This window comes from Mytilus galloprovincialis, chromosome 1 (genome assembly GCF_965363235.1).
Source record: "Mytilus galloprovincialis chromosome 1, xbMytGall1.hap1.1, whole genome shotgun sequence".
NCBI lineage: Eukaryota > Metazoa > Mollusca > Bivalvia > Mytilida > Mytilidae > Mytilus > Mytilus galloprovincialis.
The window spans coordinates 87,771,575-87,783,242 of NC_134838.1; the positions used below are offsets into that span (position 1 = coordinate 87,771,575).

An 11,668-nucleotide genomic window follows, 5' to 3' on the forward strand; every position below is an offset into this window, starting at 1 on the left:
CGTCCGTAATATTAACGAATTGATGATTACAACTTCACCATTTGGATCTCTTGGTTTTCAAAATGAGAAGGTAACAATTGGGAAGCTGAAAGCATCTCTTTTGTCGTAAAGTTTTTTTTTTCAACCGACACTCATAGTCAATTTCTAGATATAAGTCATAATCAAATGGCATAATCAGAAGCTCAAACACATCAAACGAATGGATAACAACTGTCATATTCCTGACTTGGTACAGGAATTTCCATATGTAGAAAATGATGGATTGAACCAGGTTTTATAGCGATTGAAATAAAAACTATACATGATTTTTAAAATCAGGAAAAATATTGCAGTCTTAAACAATAGAACACAAGTTTTGGTATCTTATTTATCCTTTGTTTTGAAAATATTTTATTTAGGAGGTACATTCAGGATACCAGACAGACGTCTTTGTGGATATTTTGTTCAAGTGATAACCATTTTTCTTTTTCTCGTGTTTTATTGATTGATTGATTGTTGGTGTTTTACTCCACTTTTATAGAACAACATTGTGAGTTCTTACTAGAATTCTGAAAAGGAAATAGTTGAATAATGAATAATGATGTATATACTGTCTTTTCTGCAGCTTCATTTCATAATCTAAACGTTAAGCCTAAATGACAGATCCAGAAGTATTATTTGGACGCATGGTGTTTTTATAGTCTTGTTTTCATTTTGTATACCATTGTAACATTAGTTATATTTTGCCAAATAAAATACACTTTCTAGAATCAGTATAAAGTGTGATTAACTGTGGCTGTCTTACTTTTTTATCTGAGCGTCACTAGTGAGTCTTATGTATACGAAACGTGCGTCTGGCGTATCCAATTATAAACCTGGTTAATGTGCCTTTGATAACTATTTCACTATACGGATTAAGGTTGCATTTCTGTAAATATTGACAATGCAATTTCCCATAGGAACTCCTTTTATAAATGTAAAATAACATCCATTGAATTGGAATTCTAAAAAATTGTCTTAATTGAAAACCGTATATATTACTAGTAATAGCAGAGCAAATGATACTTATTAGGCAACATCTCTATGCAATCTGTCTCATACGAATAGAGAAATTAATTCGAATAAATGTTGAAAGCATATTTTCCTCAAACAGAAATAATAAAAATATGTTGCTGTTAAAAATGTCTGAATGATGATAACATTGATAAATTGTATGTATCCCATGCGCTAATGTTCACAGGTTTGTGAAATGAGCTGTTGGAAACTATGGCATAAGGTAAATTTAAGTGTATATACACTAACAGATCTTTCGATCTTGTAAGAATCAGTATTTGCTTGCTATAGTGGTTTCTTTTCTTGTTTTGCATTTGATATTTGATGAATCAGAATACGCAAAAACAAACGTAGGTAAACCCCCAAAAAGATTAAACCAAAAAAGAGCAACAAGAATGTGTTCCAAGTACACGGATGCCCCATCCGCACTATCATTTTCTATGTTCAGTGGACCGTGAAAATGGGATAAAATTTCTAATTTGGCATTAAAATTAGAAAGATCATATCATCGGGAACATGTGTACTAAGTTTCAAGTTTATTGGACTTCAACTTCATCAAAACTACCTCGACCAAAAAGTTTAACCTGAAGCAGGACAGACGGACGAACGGACCAACGACGGACGTACAGACCAGTAAACATAATCCCCATAAATGGGGCATAAAAAATCAAGGAAACACGAAACACTCAAAATTGCCGTACTTGTGATTTCTGAAAAGGACACGATTTTATCTTCAAGTACGTTATTTTAGATACAGTAAACTTCGATTCTAAAAGCTTTCTTATTTCATCGATCATCTTATTATTTGACAGAAACAATATGTAATATTGCTGACACCTTGGAAGTTAAGATATTGAAGTTTTGATTGAATTTGACTTATACTGCATCCATGCTAAGAATATTTGACAACCGTTTAAACAGTTTCGAATGGTATATGACAATGTTGTATGATAAGTGTGTGCATTGTAAATGAAATTATACTATGACTGTCACACCTGAAATAAAAAATGGTATTTGCACATGAAAATAATAGTTGGTTAAATATATTTTATGCAAAATGTAATATATAATATATGGGCAAAAAATATACAATATATTAAATAAACATAGCTGAAATAGTTTGATACATGATAACATAATATGTTTGCGAGACAAGGATAAATATTACATTTTTTATTGATATAATATATGGTGTATATGTTGATTATTCTTGTTGTTATGACAATAAAGGAAACAGCAGGTTGTTGTTTCTATTCACAAGTTTTCTGTTAAATAACATGTTAGTGCTATCATATTGGTTTGTTTCAATTATTTGCTCACCTCAAAAGCTAACCAAACCTTTAAACAATCATTCAAAAACCAGTTATTGACATGATACGGGTTATTTTCTTCTAGTACACAAATTTTCTGTAGTATTATTTAGCATAGCATGTTAAAATGTGCAACTGACATTTAGTTGATGTAATGTAAAATCATTTGAAATAACTGTATTATTTCACTGTCATAGAGTGTTGGTAGTGGGTCTAGGCAGGAGCGTGCTTTCTCTGATAAGTGTGACAAGAATAGCTTGGCTTTGATATCTGCATGTGATGGTGGGTGGTTATGGTCTCTTGGAAATCTGGTAACTACATTATCTGTGGTGTTTACGGTGCCAGGGCAGTCCATTTCAAGCATACAAGTTCTGCATCTCTGCCCTGTTTTCTGGTCTTAACACAATATCTGTAGCCTGAAACTACTAGGTAGTGACCTCTGGCACGAGGAATTAGTTGTACTCTTACTTGTGGTTTGCCATTTGTGCAATAATGGAATTTTGGATTGAATGGCTGTATATACTACAACATGAGCTAACTATGAAATGTAGTTTTATAAGAATAGAGTTCATTCATTCATTCATTCACATGTTTTGGAAAGATTGCTGAATACTGTTACATAGTTTTAATTTAACACTTGAAGATATGGGCTTGGCTTGTGAACAATGTTTAGATTTTTGTATTGATTAGCAAATATGCTGAACACGAACAATGGTCCTCTATTTTTAAGCACATGCACAAAATTTATTTACAGGAGTGTACATATGATACGGGAAGCAATCACAGTACGTTGGCCATTATGTAGATTTGATATTAAAAGCTTTTTGTAAGAAAACACTTTCAAACACCCAAACGTTCTATTAGTATCCAAACTGAAATGTGTCCACACTTGTTACTTTCATAAAATGTTAATATAAAAATGTTGCTGATTTGTGGGTTTCTTCTGTATAAATGATGAAACATTTATTTATTATTTGAAATATACTAAATTTTATTTAAAAATAAAATGTAACAAGTTTTCTATCGCCTATTATATATATATATATATATATATATATTTTAAATAATATAAAAACATACAGGAACAAATTTACTGTCAAATTTTAGAAATACACCTTATTGTTACTAAACAAACAACCCAATAATTAACAAAAATAAAAAGTTGGCTAAATGATAATACCGTATATTAAAAAGTTGGATAAATGGGAAGACACCCGTTGAACACCCATTGGTGGCCTTCGGCGGTTTTCTGCTCTTTGTTCTGGTTGTTATTTCTTTGACATATTCCTAATTTACATTCTTAATTTTATTCTATATATTTAATTAAAGTTTTACAGAATTGTAAATTATCGTATGTGATTTTTATCTGCTTGTGTTAGGATACCAAATAAAACCAAACCTATTCAAAGGTTAGTTTTATTTCTATCTTTTCAAATATGCAGAAGTTATTGTCTATCCGAAATGTTGATGTATACGGAAAAGTCAGGAGTATATGTTCTATTGTTTTGACCCTTCCACACCAAACACGTGTTTGTTTATTGCCTTATTTGATACATCATTCTGTATTGAAACTACTGACGTTTTGGAATCTTTTAAAATAAAAAGTAATACATGAATAATTTTGCAATTATACTTTTGAGTGAGAATCAAGGAACACTCTTGTTCATATTTAAGGTTTAACTTTTTTATTTGAAATATAATGCATATGTTTTGACCTACTTGGAGAATAGTGAGCCGTTTTCTCTCACTAAAGACCAGAATAATGCGTGTTGATATTATATGTATTCAATATTGCAATGGGTAGCAGAAAATGAAAGATCATCTTAATATTTCCTCAATTTAGAAACCAAGAATTGTTTCAATAAAACAATCCCACGACTAGTAAAAAATTACAGTCTTTGTAGAAAACAAATATTTACAGATTTTTATAGAAGCCAAACACTTTTATAAAGATTTGTATAAAAAAACGATACACTAGAAAAACGTAGATCTCAATAAGGAAGTTTCATATTTAGATGCTCTAAATCTAACAAATGAAGGAATACCATTTAGGTGAAAATTTCTTATTCAGAATTAATAGAAGTTAAAAGAAATGAAAATTAAGATGTTTTTTCATAGATTTAGGCATATTTATTTTACAGTCAATCAACTTTGGGTATTATATGGGTGAAATATCAGTATTTCAAAAAGGGGAATAATCACTTGTATACCACATTGGGGATAAACCAAGACAGTATGTGAAAAACTGGCAACTTATAAGTCTCTTATATATAAACTTGGGTTAAGCTGAATTTCAGAGCGATTGAAGACTATTTTTCACTTCTTATAAATTATGATAAAACCAGATTAATTTCAGTAAAATGCGTGTGTTGCAGTCGGTAAATATGTATAAGTATTCGAATGCCTCTCTCCGTTTCTTTTAGAATTCAATCTTGGGAGGTTTTTTTAATGTATCCTTAGTCATTTACATAGTTTAGATATATATAGATATACAGTAAAAATTATATATTTCATTCCTCTGATTACACTTTGAATCATATAATTGTCTATGGAAACAGAAAGCTGTTATATTGTACCTGAATAAACAAGTTTATATTAATCTATATTCATGCAAAAACAAACCTTGGTAAATACTGTGCAAACATAAAAATTTTCATAAATAAAAAAGTAAGAATAATATCAAATTATTACATGGCATTTTTCATATCGCATGTATTATCAGCCCTAGGTTCAATATCAGCCCAAGAGCCGCATGGCTCGAGGGCTGATATTGACCGAGGGCTGATATTGACCGAGGGCTGATAATACATGCGATATGAAAGATGACATGTTATGATCTTTTTATCATATGCTTCAACAATGGAGAAAAATAACAGATGCATATATTGATCCTTTTAGTACGTGGATCCCAAATAGAAGTTCAAAGAGTGAACGTTCACTGACGTTGAACCCCAAATTTAGTACATTCGATATGAAATCTTTCTATCATATGCCTCAACAGAGAAGAAAACATTTTAATATGAACGAATCGACAAAAAAAATAAACATCAACAATATATATAATGAACACTGTTTGGAAAAGTCAATTTTTTTAAAGGAACTTCTAAATTATGTTTGAAACGGTTAAAAAATGCATTTATTTAATATTTTTTTTTTTTTTTTTTTTTTCATTATTTTACACAATATACTTTCCAGTATCCAAATAACTGTTTTTACACTTCTTTGTAATGTTTTTCACTGAAAACGTAGCATTGAGGTGTATTTTCCGGAATTCGCCGAGTATCACCGGAATGCCATGCGATAACATTACGGAAAGGCATGTGATAACAGTCGAAGCATATGATAAAATTTTCATATCAGCCCGCTAAGAACCGATTCGAAAAATATGGAATATACGTTGATTTAATGCTATTAGCATACAGTAAAAATCATATTTTATGTCGTCTAAGTATATGATAATATGTGTTATTTTTTTTTTTAACAACCAAAAAAATAATTGTTGATGACCTGTTTACAAAGAAAATGGATAAGAGGAAAACCCAACAAAATTATGTCATTAACCCTTATTTCAACACTCAATAGAAACAAAACCCAAACATATTATCTCCCCTGAATCGAAGGATTGCAAATCATTTGGTTTTTGTTTTGTCAGTATACAATTGTACAAATGATTTATGTGACCTTCTGACTAGTAATGATTGAAATTTATAAAATATTTGAGCTGGTTTGTGTTCAATACTTTGCAGTCGATACACAATACTAAACTTTAGATTATTTTGAACAATAAGATAAAAAATATATCTAATGCCAGTTAAAAATATTACTTATGCCAGTTAAAAAATATTTGAACTTTCTCACATACTTAAAGTTATGTTTATAAGATACATTTTCACACCTTGCAGTGTATTATTGATAGATCCTAGCCTATAAGATTTATAGACATTGGTGTATTCAATTGACTTTCAATATTATTAAAATCAAGAACCAAAACTTTAGTAAAATCTTAAAAGAAAGATACGTACCGTTTATATCCCTTTTTAGGCTGGATTTCATGAGTGTTTATGCTTTGTGTTCTTTTAGGAATATATATATTTTTATAGCGCTCAAACCGTGGAGTCGTCCCTTGTATGTATTTACTTGTTAATAACGGTTCTACTCCTGACACTCCCCAATCCGTTATAAAGAAAGAAACATTGAGCGTAAATGCAGCGGCCTGTTGATACGATGGTAATAATTCTGACTGAAAGAAAGATAATGTAAAAAAAACACTTCTAAACAAGACATTGTAAATATCTATAGGTTATTGACTTTTCATGAGTCAACTACGTTTATTAACTATATGGACCTTTTCAGAATAATTGACAGAATAATTCTAAGGCTTAATCAAACTATATGTAACATAACAATATATCTAATCCATTTATTCATGCTTCTATTTCAAATTTCTTTCTTTTTGCGGCAGCCTACTTTGAAAAATCTGTATTTGAAGAGGTTGGTATTTAAAATGTTTCTAGTCGTATCAGATGTGTCGACGCATACGTTTTAGTGATTTATATAGAAAATAGAAATAATAGATCATCAGTTGTTTTATTGTTTTTTAATAGTCGTTATTTCATGGGAGCATAAAACAATTCAAACCATTATTTTCCAAATTGGTAAGGGTGATGTTTTTCGAGAAAAGATAACATGTGACATCACTCGGTAATGGCGACTTATCAACACAATGGACACGGGACAATGGAACGATGACAAAAAACTTTAAAAAAACTTTGAATTTTCCATTTTCAGCAGGTCCTTTGAATTTATTATATTGATCGTCAATACATGCATAGTCTTAATGAACAATTACAAATCATTAATATAGATAATAACGTTTATGTGAATAGGTCCAAGGACACAGTTATCGTCCTTTGATTTTCGTTGTCTACGAATATAGTCCCTTGTGTGAACAGTGTATAACTTGCATCTTTTTTATACACTTTCCCGATTAATTTTTTTATATTTAATGAATTATTAAGTACGGGGATGAAATTGCATGTTAAAAAAATGTGGGTGCTGAATCTTTATGTTAAGTAGTGATTTGGTCCAGTTGAGAAAGGTCAAATTTTGTTACGTCTTTTTTTAATTTGAATGCATTTTCTAAAAGAAATGCACTACGAAATAACTGTGTTCTCATGACAATAGATAATATTGAGACAATTCATTCGCAATGTAGAGTGTAACAGTGCTTTTTGCTTTCAATATATAATGTGATGTACATACTTGATGTTATATAAACAGAGCAATTTATTTCTAAAACAATACATATCTCCTATCTTAGTGTTATAAAATTCAAGCCCTCGGTCGACATATACCCACATTTATATTTCAATATGCATATACAAATAGCATTATTATTTTCAGAATCGCTATTCGGACATGTTTTTGAAGTAGTTGAATGATATGTCAACATAACGTGCCAAAAAAAGTCGGCATTTCTGTAAATATAAAGCAAGGACAACGGGACTTTTAATACACACATCGAAGGTCATGTTACAATCCTTTTTGTACTGTACAAAGAAGTTTCATGGACTATCAAATACTAATGACTTTTTTATTGATGATCAAGCTATTAAATGTCAAAATAAGATAATATAGTTTTAGACTATTGAAAAGTAATAAATCCGGATTTTTTTCTGGAGTTCGCATTATCAGAGAAGCAATTAAATGTGGAACATTGATGAAACAACACCTACTGACATTTTATGACAGGTTTCTTAATATTGCAGATATAAACATTGCGAAACAAACATAGAAAAATACACTCTAAAAGGCTCGATTTCAATTATTTGTTTGAAATAAAGACAACAGTTGTATATCACTGGTCAATAACATAAATCGATTGAGCGAACACAAATCCGTGGCACACACAAAAACCGAACTTAACACATCAACTACTAGTATAAGAGGAAAACAACGGAACAACACAAACACTCAACTGCTATACAAAGGTAAACGTCAACATACTAGGCAACATACTATCTAAAAAAGGCAACAGTAGTATACCGCTGTTCTAAATTCATAAATCGATTGAGAAAAAACAAAACAAATCCGGGTTACAAACTTAAACTGAGGGAAACATATCAAATATAAGAGGACAACTACGACTCAACAGAAACACGACACTAAAATGGAACACACACAGAAACGAACTATGATATAACAATGGCTTAATAACAATTGCCATATTCTTGTATTGCTTCATGACATTTAAAGACAGAACAAATATTGGTGTAACATGGTTTTATGACTAGCCAAACCTCCCGCTTATATGGAAATTGACCTTTTCATAACATTGAATATGTCACATGGGGGTCATTATATGTTCTTGTACATCGAGACCTTTATAATAAATACATGATAAAGGTGCGCAAATAACACGATGAAGGTCAGTTGTTTCATAAGATCTAAAATTATGCTTTTTTTCTCTCAATAAGTTATAAAACCTATGAATAGGAATTTGAGGGAATAACACCCATCTAGTTACTACTTTTTTCTATTCGCTAGTTCGCACTTATTATAAGCTTATACACTACATTTTAATGATCGTAACATACCCTTGTTTAAGACCGATAGGTTAAATAATTTCTAAAATAGGACCAAAATATTGTCCACCGTCTAAAATTAATTCGAAAGAGTGTCGTCAGGTAACCAAAGATGCTTTTTTCCTATTCAAATAAATGTCTTAATTTTATTAAAATAAATTAGAAATTTAAAAAAAAGAGTAGTAATAAGCAGATTTCTAGGACTAAAACAAAATTCAAGGACTGACAAAGTGGAAGTGGTATAACATTAAAACTACATAGTAGTCCTTAAAATGAATTATACATTCATCTACTTCAAAGCCGTGCGCTCCACATCAAGTCAAATGATAAATAATTATGTTACTGCTACTGTTCAGCTCTAAGCCCCCTCTGAAAGTTTGACAGCCCTTACTATGTACTGACTTCGTAAACTACAAAACAACCTTCACTTTTCGTTTCATCTCAGCGTCTTGATAGTGCTCTACGATTTCTCTTTCTGTGCTTTTAACTAATTCTCTCACTTTCATAACAGAACTTCGTAATAATGTTTGTTATAAAGCATGCGAAAATAATGAAAATAGCTTGTTTTGTAGTGTCAACATCTAAGGATGGTTGGATGAATTACGTGCTTTTGATTGTCCGTTCAATTCTTATGGATTGTTTATTTCAGAACTGTTTTGTTCTAATGTACGTAATTTATGTTTGATTACTGGAATAGTTTAAGGTAGGAATTTCATTATAACAAAAAAAATTAAACTTTACCAAATTATCTCATAAATACAAAGAGGTGGTTAAAACGTTAAGCTCTACCTGAAAAGTTCTTATCAAAACACGTGATTTCAACTCAAAATTGTTACGATGAGGTTGTTTATGAAACCGTAAATGTGAACACGATCCCTATAAACAAACTATTACTTATTTTTTGCTTAACACAAAGTCTTGCGTTTATAACATTTTTAAAGCTACATCCGTTGGATATGTACTGATTGATACTTAAGTCAGGGAGAACATTGGTGTATGTATTATTTGTTATTGGATTTGAACTAGTTTTTATGAGCTGAAAGTAAGCTTATACCGTTGCTTTGTGCTAATCGATTTATGGAGTCTAGACATTTACAACTGAATTTAATTTTTGCCTCAAATTGATCTTTTGGATTAAGCTACGAATGGGTTTTACAGTATGTTCTAATGTTATGCTGTTGCACCACCTACCATTGTTGAGCGCTTAAAAACATGTGTTTTCTAACTAAACATGAAAAAAAATTTATCAGTAGCAAAAAATAAGAGCCATTTTATTCAACACATGTTCTGTTCAAGTATTGTTTCACATATTACTTCATTCTAACAAAATATGTCCGTGAATAAATTATCTTAGATTGATTTAGTTATTTTAATTAAGTCTCTTCTCGGTGAATGTACATCCTGAAAGGCGCCTCGAACGTGCAACATTAAACTTCAACTGTATGGAATCTAGTAAAAAAATATCTATTCATTTGGTAGATATGTAGATTATCTGTTTCTTTAGGGGTGGGAGTAATCAGGTTGTTTTATGTATTTTTCTCTAAACAGCTAGAGTGTGTACTTTCTTTTAACAAATGACATTTAAAGCCAATTGCTTCGAAATATATGTTATTCTAGGATTTAAAATTGATATAATTAGTTATCAAATCTACCATGTGGCTTTCGGTTGTGTGACTTGTGTTTAATTGTCAATATATCGATAAGTATTATTTGCATACCTTCAGCATGGTCATGTATGACATAAATTTATCATGCACAATGAATTCGTCAAAATCAATCACTGCAACAAATTCATATCCTTGTAGATATGTTTGGCATGAGTATACAGCAACCTGTTTGTCATGCGGGCTTTGTTCCGATTGCCAATTTGTCGATTCAAATCCACGGTCTAAAATCATAATATCATAAATATTACTTTATATCACTTATAGATTTACTACATTTCAGACATCTATCAAAATATCAGCAATCCTCAAAAACCTGAGGCCACTAGTGCTTTCATGTCTTTTATCATGCAGTTAATAAAAAGTTTTAAAAAATTATATAAAAATTATTTTCACCTGTATGTAAAAATTATTTCATTTTTCCCTACACCTGATTCATCCCTCTGTTTAAGAAAGTATGTTCAGTTGATACTGTTTTTGTGTCCAATCACACTTTTCAGATACATTGACTTAAGTAGAGTACATAAAAAAGCAACCTAAATTCCGGAATGCAAAAGCAACCGTGCTTACCTAAAGAATTATGTCATATATTCTCAGGAGTGATCGTTTGGCATAAAACATTTAAAATCATATATCGGTATCAGATATAAGATATCTTTGTAACTGAATATGATTCATATAATAAAATTTCTTTCTGTAAGCTATTGATAATATTTACTACACTATTTGGATAGCATCAGATGCGCATTTTAACAATTTATGTGTTTTATCGATGCACGGATTCCAAATATTTGTATCAGTAAATTTCTCCCTTCAATACTATTGAAATATTTCACTTGAATACTCTTTACACAAGTATTTATCGTTGAAAACTGAAAGACTTATTAAAAGAATTTGTCATAATTTGCTTCATTAAAAAAAGATGGCCAACGTAGACACAATTATTTTGTCTAGAGGACTAAATCGTACTTTGTTCTGATTCAAACGAACAATTATCTGAAACTAGCATTAGGAAGATGTTTGATTTCTTAATTGACAACAAATTTGTTACGTTCAGAGGACGTGTTTTTTCGAAGAT

At 30.5% G+C, this 11,668-nt stretch overlaps 1 long non-coding RNA gene across 1 annotated transcript; it reads right to left on the reverse strand.

Moving 5' to 3' along the window:
* LOC143043353 (uncharacterized) lies at positions 1-10,810 on the reverse strand. Its single transcript, XR_012968333.1, has 3 exons — positions 10,645-10,810; positions 6,365-6,582; positions 1-548 (listed from the first exon to the last, which is right to left on the reverse strand). It is a non-coding gene; the product is annotated as an uncharacterized LOC143043353 (long non-coding RNA).
* Between the last annotated feature and the right edge of the window lie 858 nt (positions 10,811-11,668).